Source organism: Primulina tabacum, chromosome 10 (genome assembly GCF_025594145.1).
Source record: "Primulina tabacum isolate GXHZ01 chromosome 10, ASM2559414v2, whole genome shotgun sequence".
NCBI classification, from domain to species: Eukaryota; Viridiplantae; Streptophyta; class Magnoliopsida; order Lamiales; family Gesneriaceae; genus Primulina; species Primulina tabacum.
In genome coordinates this window covers 30,597,016-30,611,954 of record NC_134559.1, presented here as the reverse complement: position 1 = coordinate 30,611,954, position 14,939 = coordinate 30,597,016, and the positions used below count along the sequence as shown (strand labels likewise).

The 14,939-nt window shown below is 43.5% G+C and overlaps 16 non-coding genes and 3 pseudogenes across 16 annotated transcripts; all 19 read right to left on the bottom strand.

Moving 5' to 3' along the window:
* Window positions 1-250: 250 nt before the first annotated feature.
* Window positions 251-369, bottom strand: LOC142507325 (5S ribosomal RNA). Its single transcript, XR_012805585.1, has one exon. It is a non-coding gene; the product is annotated as a 5S ribosomal RNA (ribosomal RNA).
* A 446-nt stretch (window positions 370-815) lies between these two features.
* LOC142514066 (5S ribosomal RNA) lies at window positions 816-933 on the bottom strand. Its single transcript, XR_012809978.1, has one exon. It is a non-coding gene; the product is annotated as a 5S ribosomal RNA (ribosomal RNA).
* A 685-nt stretch (window positions 934-1,618) lies between these two features.
* Window positions 1,619-1,737, bottom strand: LOC142513972 (5S ribosomal RNA). Its single transcript, XR_012809890.1, has one exon. It is a non-coding gene; the product is annotated as a 5S ribosomal RNA (ribosomal RNA).
* A 683-nt stretch (window positions 1,738-2,420) lies between these two features.
* LOC142510750 (5S ribosomal RNA) lies at window positions 2,421-2,539 on the bottom strand (annotated as a pseudogene).
* A 683-nt stretch (window positions 2,540-3,222) lies between these two features.
* LOC142507751 (5S ribosomal RNA) lies at window positions 3,223-3,341 on the bottom strand. Its single transcript, XR_012805999.1, has one exon. It is a non-coding gene; the product is annotated as a 5S ribosomal RNA (ribosomal RNA).
* A 684-nt stretch (window positions 3,342-4,025) lies between these two features.
* On the bottom strand, window positions 4,026-4,144 carry LOC142513374 (5S ribosomal RNA). Its single transcript, XR_012809324.1, has one exon. It is a non-coding gene; the product is annotated as a 5S ribosomal RNA (ribosomal RNA).
* Window positions 4,145-4,827: 683 nt separating this feature from the next.
* Window positions 4,828-4,945, bottom strand: LOC142510372 (5S ribosomal RNA). The gene has a single exon (XR_012808488.1). It is a non-coding gene; the product is annotated as a 5S ribosomal RNA (ribosomal RNA).
* Window positions 4,946-5,622: 677 nt separating this feature from the next.
* On the bottom strand, window positions 5,623-5,744 carry LOC142508814 (5S ribosomal RNA). The gene has a single exon (XR_012807017.1). It is a non-coding gene; the product is annotated as a 5S ribosomal RNA (ribosomal RNA).
* A 680-nt stretch (window positions 5,745-6,424) lies between these two features.
* On the bottom strand, window positions 6,425-6,543 carry LOC142516828 (5S ribosomal RNA). Its single transcript, XR_012812601.1, has one exon. It is a non-coding gene; the product is annotated as a 5S ribosomal RNA (ribosomal RNA).
* Window positions 6,544-7,228: 685 nt separating this feature from the next.
* Window positions 7,229-7,347, bottom strand: LOC142506926 (5S ribosomal RNA). Its single transcript, XR_012805198.1, has one exon. It is a non-coding gene; the product is annotated as a 5S ribosomal RNA (ribosomal RNA).
* A 681-nt stretch (window positions 7,348-8,028) lies between these two features.
* Window positions 8,029-8,147, bottom strand: LOC142517508 (5S ribosomal RNA). The gene has a single exon (XR_012813250.1). It is a non-coding gene; the product is annotated as a 5S ribosomal RNA (ribosomal RNA).
* Window positions 8,148-8,359: 212 nt separating this feature from the next.
* LOC142512492 (5S ribosomal RNA) lies at window positions 8,360-8,479 on the bottom strand (annotated as a pseudogene).
* A 684-nt stretch (window positions 8,480-9,163) lies between these two features.
* Window positions 9,164-9,282, bottom strand: LOC142509428 (5S ribosomal RNA). Its single transcript, XR_012807602.1, has one exon. It is a non-coding gene; the product is annotated as a 5S ribosomal RNA (ribosomal RNA).
* Window positions 9,283-9,959: 677 nt separating this feature from the next.
* On the bottom strand, window positions 9,960-10,078 carry LOC142509741 (5S ribosomal RNA). Its single transcript, XR_012807898.1, has one exon. It is a non-coding gene; the product is annotated as a 5S ribosomal RNA (ribosomal RNA).
* Window positions 10,079-10,761: 683 nt separating this feature from the next.
* Window positions 10,762-10,880, bottom strand: LOC142515425 (5S ribosomal RNA). Its single transcript, XR_012811271.1, has one exon. It is a non-coding gene; the product is annotated as a 5S ribosomal RNA (ribosomal RNA).
* A 684-nt stretch (window positions 10,881-11,564) lies between these two features.
* Window positions 11,565-11,688, bottom strand: LOC142511910 (5S ribosomal RNA; annotated as a pseudogene).
* Window positions 11,689-12,367: 679 nt separating this feature from the next.
* Window positions 12,368-12,487, bottom strand: LOC142517434 (5S ribosomal RNA). The gene has a single exon (XR_012813180.1). It is a non-coding gene; the product is annotated as a 5S ribosomal RNA (ribosomal RNA).
* Window positions 12,488-13,172: 685 nt separating this feature from the next.
* Window positions 13,173-13,291, bottom strand: LOC142506671 (5S ribosomal RNA). The gene has a single exon (XR_012804955.1). It is a non-coding gene; the product is annotated as a 5S ribosomal RNA (ribosomal RNA).
* A 1,063-nt stretch (window positions 13,292-14,354) lies between these two features.
* LOC142515034 (5S ribosomal RNA) lies at window positions 14,355-14,473 on the bottom strand. Its single transcript, XR_012810900.1, has one exon. It is a non-coding gene; the product is annotated as a 5S ribosomal RNA (ribosomal RNA).
* Window positions 14,474-14,939: the final 466 nt, after the last annotated feature.

Below are 14,939 nucleotides of genomic sequence, written 5' to 3'. Positions count from 1 at the left end.
AGAAGCGGTAAATCGCAAGTTAGAGGGTCTTAGAGAAGGAATTCGGCTAAAATCTCGTCAGCTCATTGCGTAGCAATGATTCTCGTCCGTTTGCCCGTTTACAATCAAATTAGCCTACAATTTTGTCCAAATCCGGCAGTGCCCGATCTACTTTCATTTCACTTGTCTTGTCTGGTCCCGATCGAGATTCAAATGATTTGAGCCGAAAATCGTCTGTCAACAAGTAATCAAAAATAGAAAAACAAGAAAAAAGGTGCAACACGAGTACTTCCTAGGGGGTCACCCATCCTAAAACTGCTCTCGCCCAAGCACATTTAACTTCGGAGTTCTGATGGGATCCGGTGCATTTGTGCTGGTATGATCGCACGAGACATTGAGTGGGATGTTTATTCTTATATCCCTCGAGTACGTGTGGAGCGGGCGGCGATGGACAACACGCGGCACTGCTCTCGCCCAATCATAACCATGAAGTTAAGCGTTCTGGCGCGATGGCAGAGCTAGGATGGGTGAGCTCCCTGGGAAGACCTCGTGTCGCGACCATTTACGTAAATTATGGTTAAAACAGTCGAAATAATTGTTTTTAATGAGTTAACCGTCTCCGGAGTAATCTGCGTCATACCCTTCCGCACAGAACCGGCTCACGACAACAAAAATCGATAAATGTTTCCAGAAAATAGAAAAAAATAAGAAGAAGGAAATAATGAATGTAAAGCTACTTTCATTTCACATGTCTTATCTGGTCCCGATCGAGATTCAGATGATTTGAGCCGAAAATCGTCTGTCAACAAGTAATCAAAAATAGAAAAACACGGAAAGGGGTGCAACACGAGGACTTCCCAGGGGGTCACCATCCTAGTACTGCTCTCGCCCAAGCACGCTTAACTTCAGAGTTCTGATGGGATCCGGTGCATTAGTGCTGGTATGATCGCACCCGACATTGAGTGGGATGTTTATTCTTATATCCCTCGAGTACGTGTGGAGCGGGCGGCGATGGACAACACGCGGCACTGCTCTCGCCCAATCATAACCATGAAGTTAAGCGTTCTGGCGCGATGGCAGAGCTAGGATGGGTGACCACCCTTGGAAGACCTCGTGTCGCGACCGTTTACGTAAATTATGGATAAAAAAGTCCAAATAATTGTTTTAAATGAGTTAACCGTCTCCGGAGTAATCTGCGTCATACCCTTCCGCACAGAACCTACTCACGACAACAAAAATCGATAAATGTTCCCAGAAAATAGAAAAAAAAAATCAAAAGAAGGAAATAACAAATGTAAAGCTATTATTATGCCTGGGATACGATAAAATGGAACCGGAATCGAATTTCGAACTTCCTAAGCCGATTTCTCGAGGAAACGAAAGCTTAACAGAAGCGGTAAATCGGAAATTAGAGGGTCTTAGAGAAGGAATTCGGCTAAAATCTCGTCAGCTCATTGCGTAGCAATGAGGCTCGTCCGTTTGCCCGTTTACAATCAAATTAGCCTACAATTTTGTCCAAATCCGGAATTGCCCGAGCTACTTTCATTTCACATGTCTTATCTGGTCTCGATCGAGATTCAGATGATTTGAGCCGAAAATCGTCTGTCAACAAGTAATCAAAAAAAGAAAAACACGAAAAGGGGTGCAACACGAGGACTTCCCAGGGGGTCACCCATCCTAGTACTGCTCTCGCCCAAGCACGCTTAACTTCGGAGTTCTGATGGGATCCGGTGCATTAGTGTTGGTATGATCGCACAAAACATTGAATGGGATGTTTATTCTTATATCCCTCGAGTACGTGTAGAGCGGGCGGCGATGGACAACACGCGGCACTACTCTTGCTCAATCATAACCATGAAGTTAAGCGTTCTGGAGCGATGGCAGAGCTAGGATGGGTAACCTACCTGGGAAGACCTCGTGTCGCGACCGTTTACGTAAATTATGGATAAAACAGTCGAAAGAATTGTTTTTAATGAGTTAACCGTCTCCGGAGTAAACTGCGTCATACCCTTCCGCACAGAACCGGCTCACGAACACAAAAATCGATAAATGTTCCCAGAAAATAGAAAAAAAAATAAGAATAAGAAAATAAAGAATGTAAAGCTATTATTATGCCTGTGATACGATAAAATTGAACCGGAATCGAATTTCGAACTTCCTAAGCGGATTTCTCGAGGAAACGAAAGCATAACAGATGCGGTAAATCGCAAATTAGAGGGTATTAGAGAAGAAATTCGGCTAAAATCTCGTCAGCTCATTGCGTAGTAATGAGTCTCGTCCGTTTGCCCGTTTACAATAAAATTAGACTACAATTTTGTCCAAATCCGCCAGTGCCCGAGCTACTTTCATTTCACATGTTTATCTGGTCCCGATCGAGATTCAGTAGATTTGAGCGGAAAATCGTCTGTTAACAAATAATCAAAAATAGAAAAACACGTAAAGGGGTGCAACACGAGGACTTCCCAGGGTTTCATCCATCCTAGTACTGCTCTCGCCCAAGCACGCTTAACTTCGGAGTTCTGATGGGATCCGGTGCATTAATGCTGCTATGATCGCCCCAAACATTGAGTGGTATGTTTATTCTTATATCCCTCGAGTACGTGTGGAGCGGGCGGCGATGGACAACACCTGGCACTGCTCTCGCCCAATCATAATCATGAAGTTAAGCGTTCTGGCGCGATGGCAGAGCTAGGATGGGTGACCTCCCTGGGAAGACCTCGTGTCGCGACCGTTTACGTAAATTATGGATAAAAAAGTCGAAATAATTGTTTTTAATGAGTTAACCGTCTCCGGAGTAATCTGCGTCATACCCTTCCGCACAGAACCGGCTCACGACAACAAAAATCGATAAATGTTCCCAGAAAATAGAAAAAAAATAAGAAGAAGGAAATAACGAATGTAAAGCTATTATTTTGCCTGGGATACGATAAAATGGAACCGGAATCGAATTTCAAACTTCCTAAGCGGATTTCTCGAGGAAACGAAAGCTTAACAGAAGCGGTAAATCGCAAGTTAGAGGGTCTTAGAGAAGGAATTCGGCTAAAATCTCGTCAGCTCATTGCGTAGCAATGAGTCTCGTCCGTTTGCCCGTTTACAATCAAATTAGCCTACAATTTTGTCCAAATCCGGCAGTGCCCGATCTACTTTCATTTCACTTGTCTTGTCTGGTCCCGATCGAGATTCAAATGATTCGAGCCGAAAATCGTCTGTCAACAAGTAATCAAAAATAGAAAAACAAGAAAAAAGGTGCAACACGAGTACTTCTTAGGGGGTCACCCATCCTAAAACTGCTCTCGCCCAAGCACATTTAACTTCGGAGTTCTGATGGGATCCGGTGCATTTGTGCTGGTATGATCGCACGAGACATTGAGTGGGATGTTTATTCTTATATCCCTCGAGTACGTGTGGAGCGGGCGGCGATGGACAACACGCGGCACTGCTCTCGCCCAATCATAACCATGAAGTTAAGCGTTCTGGCGCGATGGCAGAGCTAGGATGGGTGAGCTCCCTGGGAAGACCTCGTGTCGCGACCATTTACGTAAATTATGGTTAAAACAGTCGAAATAATTGTTTTTAATGAGTTAACAGTCTCCGGAGTAATCTGCGTCATACCCTTCCGCACAGAACCGGCTCACAACAACAAAAATCGATAAATGTTCCCAAAAAATAGAAAAAAAAATAAGAAGAAGGAAATAACGAATGTAAAGCTATTATTATTCTTGGGATACGATAAAATGGAACCAGAATCAAATTTCGAACTTCCTAAGCGTATTTCTCGAGGAAACGAAAGCTTAACAGAAGCGGTAAATCGCAAATTAGAGGGTCTTAGAGAAGGAATTCGGCTAAACTCTCGTCAGCTCATTGCATAGTAATGAGTCTCGTCCGTTTGACCGTTTACAATCAAATTAGCCTACAATTTTGTCCAAATCCGGCAGTGCCCGAGCTACTTTCATTTCACTTGTCTTGTCTGGTCCCGATCGAGATTCAGATGATTTGAGCCGAAAATCGTCTGTCAACAAGTAATCAAAAATAGGAAAACACGAATAAGGGTGCAACACGAGGACTTCCCAGGGGGTCACCTATCCTAGTACTGCTCTCGCCCAAGCACGCTTAACTTCGGAGTTCTGAAGGGATCCGGTGCATTAGTGCTGGTATGATCGCACCCGACATTGAGTGGGATGTTTATTCTTATATCTCTCGAGTACGTGTGGAGCGGGCGGCGATGGACAACAGGCGGCACTGCTCTCGCCCAATCATAACCATGAAGTTAATCGTTCTGGAGCGATGGCAGAGCTAGGATGGGTGATCTCCTTGGGAAGAACTCGTGTCGCGACCGTTTACGTAAATTATGGATAAAACAGTCGAAATAATTGTTTTTAATGAGTTAACCGTCTCCGAACTAATCTGCGTCATACCCTTCCGCACATAACCGCCTCACGACAACAAAAATCGATAAATGTTTCCAGAAAATAGAAAAAAAAATAAGAAGAAGGAAATAATGAATGTAAAGCTATTATTATGCCTGGGATACGATAAAATGGAACCGGAATAAAATTTCGAACTTCCTAAGCGGATTTCTCGAGGAAACGAAAGCTTAACAGAAGCGCTAAATCGTAAATTAGAGGGTCTTAGAGATGAAATTCGGCTAAAATCTCGTCAGCTCATTGCGTAGTAATGAGTCTCGTCCGTTTGCCCGTTTACAATCAAATTAGCCTACAATTTTGTCCAAATCCGGCAGTGCTCGAGCTACTTTCATTTCACATTTTTATCTGGTCCAGATCGAGATTCAGATGATTTGAGCCGAAAATCGTCTGTCAACAAGTAATCAAAAATAGAAAAACACGGAAAGGGGTGCAACACGAGGACTTCCCAGGGGGTCACCATCCTAGTACTGTTCTCGCCAAAGCACGCTTAACTTTAGAGTTTTGATGGGATCCGGTGCATTAGTGCTAGTATGATCGCATCCAACATTGAGTGGGATGTTTAATTTTATATCCCTCGAGTACGTGTGGAGCGGGCGGCGAGAGACAACACGCGGCACTGCTCTCGCCCAATCATAACCATGACGTTAAGCGTTCTGGCGCGATGGCAGTGCAAGGATGGGTGACCTCCCTGGGAAGTCCTCGTGTAGCGACTATTTGCGTAAATTATGGCAAAAACAGTCGAAGAAATTGTTTTTAATGAGTTAACTGTCTCCGGAGTAATCTGCGTTACACCCTTCCGCAAAGAACCGGCTCACGACAACAAAAATCGCTAAATGTTCCCAGAAAAAAAAAATAAGAAGAAGAAAATAGCGAATGTAAAGCTATTATTATGCCTGGGATACGATAAAATGGAACCGGAATCGAATTTCGAACTTGCTAAGCGGATTTCTCGAAAAAACGAAAGCTTAACAGAAGCTTTAAATCGCAAATTAGAGGGTCTTAGAGAAGGAATTCGGCTAAAATATCGTCAGCTCATTGCGTAGTAATGATTCTCCTCCGTTTGCCCGTTTACAATCAAATAGACTACAATTTTGTCCAAATCCGGCAGTGCCCGAGCTACTTTCATTTCACATGTCTTATCTGGTTCTGATCGAGATTCATATGATTTGAGCTGAAAATCTTCTGTCAACAAGTAATCAAAAATAGAAAAACACGAAAAAAGGTGCAACACGAGGACTTCCCAGGGGGGGGTCACCCATCCTAAAACTGCTCTCGCCCAAGCACACTTAACTTCGGAGTTCTGATGGGATCCGGTGCATTTGTGCTGGTATGATCGCACGAGATATTGAGTGGGATGTTTATTCTTATATCCCTCGAGTACGTGTGGAGCGGGCGGCGATGGACAACACGCGGCACTGCACTCGCCCAATCATAACCATGAAGTTAAGCGTTCTGGCGCGATGGCAGAGCTAGGATGGGTGAGCTCCCTGGGAAGACCTCGTGTCGCGACCGTTTACGTAAATTATGGTTAAAACAGTCGAAATAATTGTTTTTAATGAGTTAACCGTCTCCGGAGTAATCTGCGTCATACCCTTCCGCACAAAACCGGCTCACGACAACAAAAATCGATAAATGTTCCCAGAAAATAGAAAAAAATAAGAAGAAGAAATAGCGAATGTAAAAATATTATTATGCCTGGGATACGATAAAATGGAACAGGAATCGAATTTATAACTTCCTAAGCGGATTTCTTGAGGAAACATAAGCTTAACAGAAGCGGTAAATTGCAAATTAGAGGGTCTTAGAGAAGGAATTCGGCTAAAATCTCGTCAGCTCATTGCGTATAAAAAGTCTCGGTCGTTTGCCCGTTTACAATCAAATTAGCCTACAATTTTGTCCAAATCTGGCAGTGCCCGAGCTACGTTGATTTCTCATGTCTTATCTGGTCACGATCCAGATTCAGATGATTTGAGCCGAAAATCATCTGTCAACAAGTAATCAAAAATAGAAAAACACGAAAATGGGTGCAACACGAGAACTTCCTAGGGGATCACCCATCCTAGTACTGCTCTCTCCCAAGCATGCTTAACTTCGGAGTTCTGATGGGATCCGGTGCATTAGTGCTGGTATGATCGCACCCGACATTGAGTGGAATGTTTATTCTTATATCCCTCTAGTACGTGTGGAGCGGGCGGCGATGGACAACACGCGGCACTGCTCTCGCCCATTCAGAACCATGAAGTTAAGCGTTCTGGCGCGATGGCAGAGCTAGGATGGGTGACCTTCCTGAGAAGACCTCGTGTCGCGATCGTTTACGTAAATTATGGCTAAAACTGTCGAAATAATTGTTTTTAGTTAGTTATCCATCTTGGGAGTAATCTGCGTCATACCCTTCCGCACAGAACCGGCTCACGACAACAAAAATCGATAAATGTTCCCAGAAAATAGAAAAAAAAATAAGAAGAAGAAAATAGCGAATGTAAAGCTATTATTATGCCTGAGATACGATAAAATGGAACTGGAATCGAATTTCGAACTTCTTAAGCGGATTTCTCGAGGAAACGAAAGCTTAACAGAAGCGTTAAATCGCAAATTAGAGGGTCTTAGAGAAGGAATTCAGCTAAAATCTCGTCAGCTCATTGCGTAGTAATGAGTCTCCTCCGTTTGCCCGTTTACAATCAAATAAGACTACAATTTTGTCCAAATCCGGCAGTGCCCGAGCTACTTTCATTTCACATGTCTTATCTGGTTCTGATCGAGATTCATATGATTTGAGCTGAAAATCGTCTGTCAACAAGTAATCAAAAATAGAAAAACACGAAAAAGGGGTGCAACACGAGGATTTCCCAGGGGGTCACCCATCCTAGTACTGCTCTCGCCCAAGCACGCTTAACTTCGGAGTTCTGATGGGATCCGGTGCATTAGTGCTGGTATGATCGCACCCGACATTGAGTGGGATGTTTATTCTTATATCCCTCGAGTACGTGTGGAGCGGGCGCCGATGGACAACACGCGGCACTGCTCTCGCCTAATCATAACCATGAAGTTAAGCATTCTGGCGCGATGGCAGAGCTAGGATAGGTGACCACCCTTAGAAGACCTCGTATCGCGACCGTTTACGTAAATTATGGATAAAACAGTCGAAATAATTGTTTTTAATGAGTTAACCGTCTCCTGAGTAATCTGCGTCATACCCTTCCGCACAGAACCGGCTCACGACAACAAAAATCGATAAATGTTCCCAGAAAAAAGAAAAAAAAATAAGTAGAAGGAAATAACGAATATATAGCTATTATTATGCCTGGGATACGATAAAATGGAACCGGAATCGAATTTCAAACTTCCTAACCGGATTTCTCGAGGAAACGAAAGCTTAACAGAAGCGTTAAATCGCAAATTAGAGGGTCTTAGAGAAGGAATTCGGCTAAAATCTCGTCAGCTTATTGCGTAGTAATGAGTCTCCTCCGTTTGCCCGTTTACAATCAAATTAGACTACAATTTTGTCCAAATCCGGCAGTGCCCGAGCTACTTTCATTTCACATGTCTTATCTGGTTCCGATCGAGATTCATATGATTTGAGCCGAAAATCTTTCAACAAGTAATCAAAAATAGAAAAACACGAAAAGGGGTGCAACACGAGGACTTCCCAGAGAGTCACATATCCTAGTACTGCTCTCGCCCAAGCACGCTTAACTTCGGAGTTCTGATGGGATCCGGTGCATTAGTGCTGGTATGATCTCACTCGACAAGGAGTGGGATGTTTATTCTTATATCCTTTGAGTATGAGTCTCGTCCGTTTGCCCGTTTACAATCAAATTAGCCTACAATTTTGTCCAAATCCGGCAGTGCCCGAGCTACTTTCATTTCACATGTCTTATCTGGTCCCGATCGAGATTCAGATGATTTGAGCCGAAAATCGTCTGTCAACAAGTAATCAAAAATAGAAAAACACGAAAGGGGTGCAACACGAAGACTTCCCAGGGGGTCACCCATCCTAGTACTGCTCTTGCCCAAACACGCTTAACTTCTTAGTTCTGATGATATTCCGGTGCATTAGTGCGGTTATGATCGCACCCGACATTGAGTAGGATGTTTATTCTTATATCCCTCGAGTACGTGTGGAGTGGGCGGCGATGGAAAACACGCGGCACTGCTCTTGCCCAATCATAGCCATAAAGTTAAGCGTTCTGGCGCAATGGCAGAGGTAGGATGGGTGACCTCCCTGGGAAGACCTCGTGTCGCGACCGTTTACGTAAATTATGGATAAAAGAGTCGAAATAATTGTTTTTAATGAGTTAACCGTCTCCGGAGTAATCTGCGTCATACCCTTCCGCACAGAACCGGCTCACGACAACAAAAATCGATAAATGTTCCCAGAAAACAGAAAAAAAAATAAGAAGAAGGAAATAACGAATGTAAAGCTATTATTATGCCTGGGATACGATAAAATGGAACCGGAATCGAATTTCGAACTTCCTAAGCGGATTTCCCGAGCAAACAAAAGCTTAACAAAACCGGTAAATCGCAAATTAGAGGGTCTTAGAGAAGGAATTCGGCTAAAATCTCGTCAGCTCATTGCATAGGAATGAGTCTCGTCCGTTTGCGCGTTTACAATCAAATTAGCCTACAATTTTGTCCAAATCCGGCAGTGCCCGAGATACTTTCATTTCACATGTCTTATCTTGTCCCGATCGAGATTCAGATGATTTGAGCCGAAAATCGTCTGTCAACAAGTAATCAAAAATAGAAAAACACGAAAAGGGGTGCAACATGAGGACTTCCGAGGGGGTCACCCACCATAGTACTGCTCTCGCCCAAGCACGCTTAACTTCGGAGTTACGATGGGATCTGGTGCATTAGTGCTGGTATGATCGCACCATTGAGTGGGATGTTTATTCTTATATCCCTCGAGTACGTGTGGAGCGGGCGGCGATGGACAACACGCGGCACTGCTCTCGCCCAATCATAACCATGAAGTTAAGCGTTCTGGCGCGATGGCAGAGCAAGGATGGGTGACCTCCCTGGGAAGTCCTCGTGTCGCGACTATTTGCGTAAATTATGGCAAAAACAGTCGAAATAATTCTTTTTAATGAGTTAACCGTCTCCGGAGTAATCTGCGTTATACCCTTCCGCACAAAACGGCTCACGACAACAAAATCGCTAAATGTTCCCAGAAAATAGAAAAAAAATAAGAAGAAGAAAATAGCGAATGTAAAGCTATTATTATGCCTGGGATACGATAAAATGGAACCGTTATCGAATTTCGAACTTGCTAAGCGGATTTCTCGAGGAAACGAAAGCTTAACAGAAGCGTTAAATCGCAAATTAGAGGGTCTTAGAGAAGGAATTCAGCTAAAATCTCGTCAGCTCATTGCATAGTAATGAGTCTCCTCCGTTTGCCCGTTTACAATCAAATAAGACTACAATTTTGTCCAAATCCGGCAGTGCCCGAGCTACTTTCATTTCACATGTCTTATCTGGTTCTGATCGAGATTCATATGATTTGAGCTGAAAATCTTCTGTCAACAAGTAATCAAAAATAGAAAAACACGAAAAAAGGTGCAACACGAGGACTTCCCAGGGGGTCACCCATCCTATAACCGCTCTCGCCCAAGCATGCTTAACTTCGGAGTTCTGATGGGATCCGGTGCATTTGTGCAGGTATGATCGCACGAGACATTGAGTGGGATGTTTATTCTTATATCCCTCGAGTACGTGTGGAGCGGGCGGCGATGGACAACACGCGGCACTGCTCTCGCCCAATCATAACCATGAAGTTAAGCGTTCTGGCGCGATGGCAGAGCTAGGATGGGTGAGCTCCCTGGGAAGACCTCGTGTCGCGACCATTTACGTAAATTATGGTTAAAACAGTCGAAATAATTGTTTTTAATGAGTTAACCGTCTCCGGAGTAATCTGCGTCATACCCTTCCACACAGAACCGGCTCACGACAACAAAAATCGATAAATGTTCCCAGAAAATAGAAAAAAATAAGAAGAATAAAATAGCGAATCTAAAGCTTTTATTATGCCTTAGATATGATAAAAAGAAACTGGAATCAAATTTCAAACTTCCTAAGCGGATTTTTTCGAGGAAACGGAAGCTTAACAGAAGCGGTAAATCGGAAATTAGAGGGTCTTAGAGAAGGAATTCGGCTAAAATCTCGCCTGCTTATTGCGAATCAATGAGTCTCGTTCGTTTGCCTGTTTACAATCAAATTAGCCTACAATTTTGTCCAAATCCGGCAGTGCCCGAGCTACGTTGATTTCTCATGTCTTATCTGGTCACGATCCAGATTCAGATGATTTGAGCCGAAAATCGTCTGTCAACAAGTAATCAAAAATAGAAAAACACGAAAATGGGTGCAACACGAGAACTTCCTAGGGGGTCACCCATCCTAGTACTGCTCTCTCCCAAGCATGCTTAACTTCGGAGTTCTGATGGGATCCGGTGCATTAGTGCTGGTATGATCGCACCCGACATTGAGTGGAATGTTTATTCTTATATCCCTCGATTAAGTGTGGAGCGGGCGGCGATGGACAACACGCGGCACTGCTCTCGCCCAATCATAACCATGAAGTTAAGCGTTCTTGCGCGATGGCAGAGCAAGGATGGGTGACCCCCCTGGGAAGTCCTCGTGTCGCGACTATTTGCGTAAATTATGGCAAAAACAGTCGAAATAATTGTTTTTAATGAGTTAACCGTCTCCGGAGTAATCTGCGTTATACCCTTCCGCACAAAACGGCTCACGACAACAAAAATCGCTAAATGTTCCCAGAAAATAGAAAAAAAATAAGAAGAAGAAAATAGCGAATGTAAAGCTATTATTATGCCTGGGATACGATAAAATGGAACCGGAATCGAATTTCGAACTTGCTAAGCGGATTTCTGAGGAAACGAAAGCTTAACAGAAGCGTTTAAATTCACAAATTAGAGGGTCTTAAAGAAGGAATTCAGCTAAAATCTCGTCAGCTCATTGCGTAGTAATGAGTCTCCTCTGTTTGCCCGTTTACAATCAAATAAGACTACAATTTTGTCCAAATCCGGCAGTGCCCGAGCTACTTTCATTTCACATGTCTTATCTGGTTCTGATCGAGATTCATATGATTTGAGCTGAAAATCTTCTGTCAACAAGTAATCAAAAATAGAAAAAACACGAAAAAAGGTGCAACACGAGGGACTTCCCAGGGGGTCGGTCACCCATCCTAAAACTGCTCTCGCCCAAGCACGCTTAACTTCGGAGTTCTGATAGGATCCGGTGCATTTGTGCTGGTATGATCGCACAGACATTGAGTGGGATGTTTATTCTTATATCTCTCGAGTACGTGTGGAGCGGGCGGGCGATGGACAACACGCGGCACTGCTCTCGCCCAATCATAACCATGAAGTTAAGCGTTCTGGCGCGATGGCAGAGCTAGGATGGGTGAGCTCCCTGTGAAGACCTCGTGTCGCGACCGTTTACGTAAATTATGGTTAAAACAGTCGAAATAATTGTTTTTAATGAGTTAACCGTCTCCGGAGTAATCTGCGTCATACCCCTTCCGCACAGAACCGGCTCACGACAACAAAAATCGATAAATGTTCCCAGAAAATAGAAAAAAAATAAGAAGAAGAAATAGCGAATGTAAAGATATTATTATGCTGGGATACGATAAAATGGAACAGAATCGAATTTAGAACTTCCTAAGCGGTTTTCTCGAGGAAACATAAGCTTAACAGAAGCGGTAAATCGCAAATTAGAGGGTCTGAGAGAAGGAATTCGGCTAAAATCTCGTCAGCTCATTGCGTATAAAGAGTCTCGGTCGTTTGCCCGTTTACAATCAAATTAGCCTACCAATTTTGTCCAACTCCGGCAGTGCCCGAGCTACGTTGATTTCTCATGTCTTATCTGGTCACGATCCAGATTCAGATGATTTGAGCCGAAAATCGTCTGTCAACAATAATCAAAAATAGAAAAACACGAAATGGGTGCAACACGAGAACCTTCCTAGGGGGTCACCCATCCTAGTACTGCTCTCTCCCAAGCATGCTTAACTTCGGAGTTCTGATGGGATCCGGTGCATTAGTGCTGGTATGATCGCACCCGACATTGAGTGGAATGTTTATTCTTATATCCCTCGAATACGTGTGGAGCGGGTGGCGATGGACAACACGCGGCACTGCTCTCGCCCATTCAGAACCATGAAGTTAAGCGTTCTGGCGCGATGGAAGAGCTAGGATGGGTGACCTTCCTGAGAAGACCTCGTGTCGCGACCGTTTACGTAAATTATGGATAAAACAGTCGAAATAATTGTTTTTATTGAGTTAACCGTGTCCGGAGTAATCTGCGTCATAACCTTCCCGCACAGAACCGGCTCACGACAACAAAAATCGAATAAATGTTCCCAGAAAGTAGAAAAAAAATAAGAAAAAGGAAATAACGAATATAAAGCTATTATTATTCCTGGGATACGATAAAATGGAACCGGAATCGAATTTCGAACTTCCTAAGCGGATTTCTCGAGGAAACGAAAGCTTAACAGAAGCGTTAAATCACAATTAGAATGTCTTAGAGAAAGAATTCGGCTAAAATCTCGTCAGCTCATTGCGTAGTAATGAGTCTCGTCCGTTGCCCGTTTACAATCAAATTAGCCTACAATTTTGTCCAAATCCGGCAGTGCCCGAGCTACTTTCATTTCACATGTCTTATCTGGTCACGATCGAGATTCAGATGATTTTGAGCCGAAAATCGTCTGGTCAACAAGTAATCAAAAATAGAAAAACACGAAAAAAAGTGCAACACGAGGAATTCCCAAGTGGTCACCCATCCTAGTACTGCTCTCGCCCAAGCATGCTTAACTTCGGAGTTTTGATGGGATCCGGTGCATTAGTGCTGGTATGATCTCACCCGACATTGAGTGGGATGTTTATTCTTATATCCCTCGAGTACGTGTGGAGCGGGCGGCGATGGACAACACGCGGCACTGCTACTCGCCCAATCATAACCATGAAGTTAAGCGTTCTGGCGCGATGGCAGAGGTAGGATGGGTGACCTCCCTGGAAAGACCTCGTGTCGCGACCGTTTACGTAAATTATGGATAAACAGTCGAAATAATTGCTTTTAATTAGTTAACCGTCTCCGTAGTAATCTGCGTCATACCCTTCCGCACAGAACCGGCTCACGACAACAAAAATCGATAAATGTTCCCAGGAAATAGAAAAAAATAAGAAGAAGGAAATAACGAATGTAAAGCTATTATTATGCCTGGGATACGATAAAATGGAACCAGAATCGAATTTCGAACTTCCTAAGCGGATATCTCGAGGAAACGAAAGCTTAACAGAAGCGGTAAATTGAAAATTAGAGAGTCTTAGAGAAGGAATTCGGCTAAAATCTCGTCAGCTCATTGCGTAGTATGAGTCTCGTCCGTTTGCCCGTTTACAATCAAATTAGCCTACAATTTTGTCCAATCCGGCAATGCCCGAGCTACGTTGATTTCAGTCGAAATAATTGTTTTAATGAGTTAACCGTCATGAGGTAATCTGCGTCATACCCTTCCGCACAGAACCGGCCACGACAACAAAATCGATAATTGTTTCCAGAAATTAGAAAAAAAATAAGAAGAAAAAAAGATGTAAAGCTAATTATGCCTGAAATCGATAAAAGGAACCGGAAATCGAATTTCGAACTTCTAAACGGATTTCTCGAGAAAAACGAAAGCTTAACAGAAGCGGTAAATCGCAAATTAGAGTTTAGAGAAGGAATTCGGCTAAAATCTCGTCAGTTCATTGCATAGTAATGAGTCTCATCCGTTTGCCCGTTTACAATCAAATTAGTCTACAATTTTGTCCAAATCCGGCAGTGCCCGAGCTACTTTCATTTCACATGTCTTATCTGGTCCCGATCGAGATTCAGATGATTTGAGCCGGAAAATCGTCTGTCACAAGTAATCAAAAATATAAAACACGAAAAGGGGTGCAACACGAGGACTTCCCAGGGGGTCATCTATCCTAGTACTGCTCTCGCCCAAGCACGTTTAACATCGGAGTTCTGATGGGATCCGGTGCATTAGTGCTGGTATGATCGCACCCGACATTGAGTGGGATGTTTATTCTTATATCCCTCGAGTACGTGTGGAGCGGGCGGCGATGGACAACACGGCATGCTCTCGCCCCAAATCATAACCATGAAGTTAAGCGTTCTCGGCGATGGCAGAGCTAGGAGGGTGACCACCCTGGGAAGACCTCGGTCGCGACCGTTACGTAAAATTATGGAAAAAACTCGAAATAATTTTTTCTAATGAGTTAACCGTCTCGGAGTAATCTGCGTCATACCCTTCCGCACAGAACGGCTCCGACAACAAAAATCGATAATGTCTCAGAAAATAGAAAAAAAATAAGAAGAAGGAAATAACGAATGTAAAGCATTATTATGCCTGGGATACGATTAAAATGGAACGCAATCGAATTTCGAACTACCTAAGCGGATTTCTCGAGGAACACGAAAGCTTAACAGAAGCGGTAAATCGCAATTTAGAAGGTCTTAGAGAAGGAATTC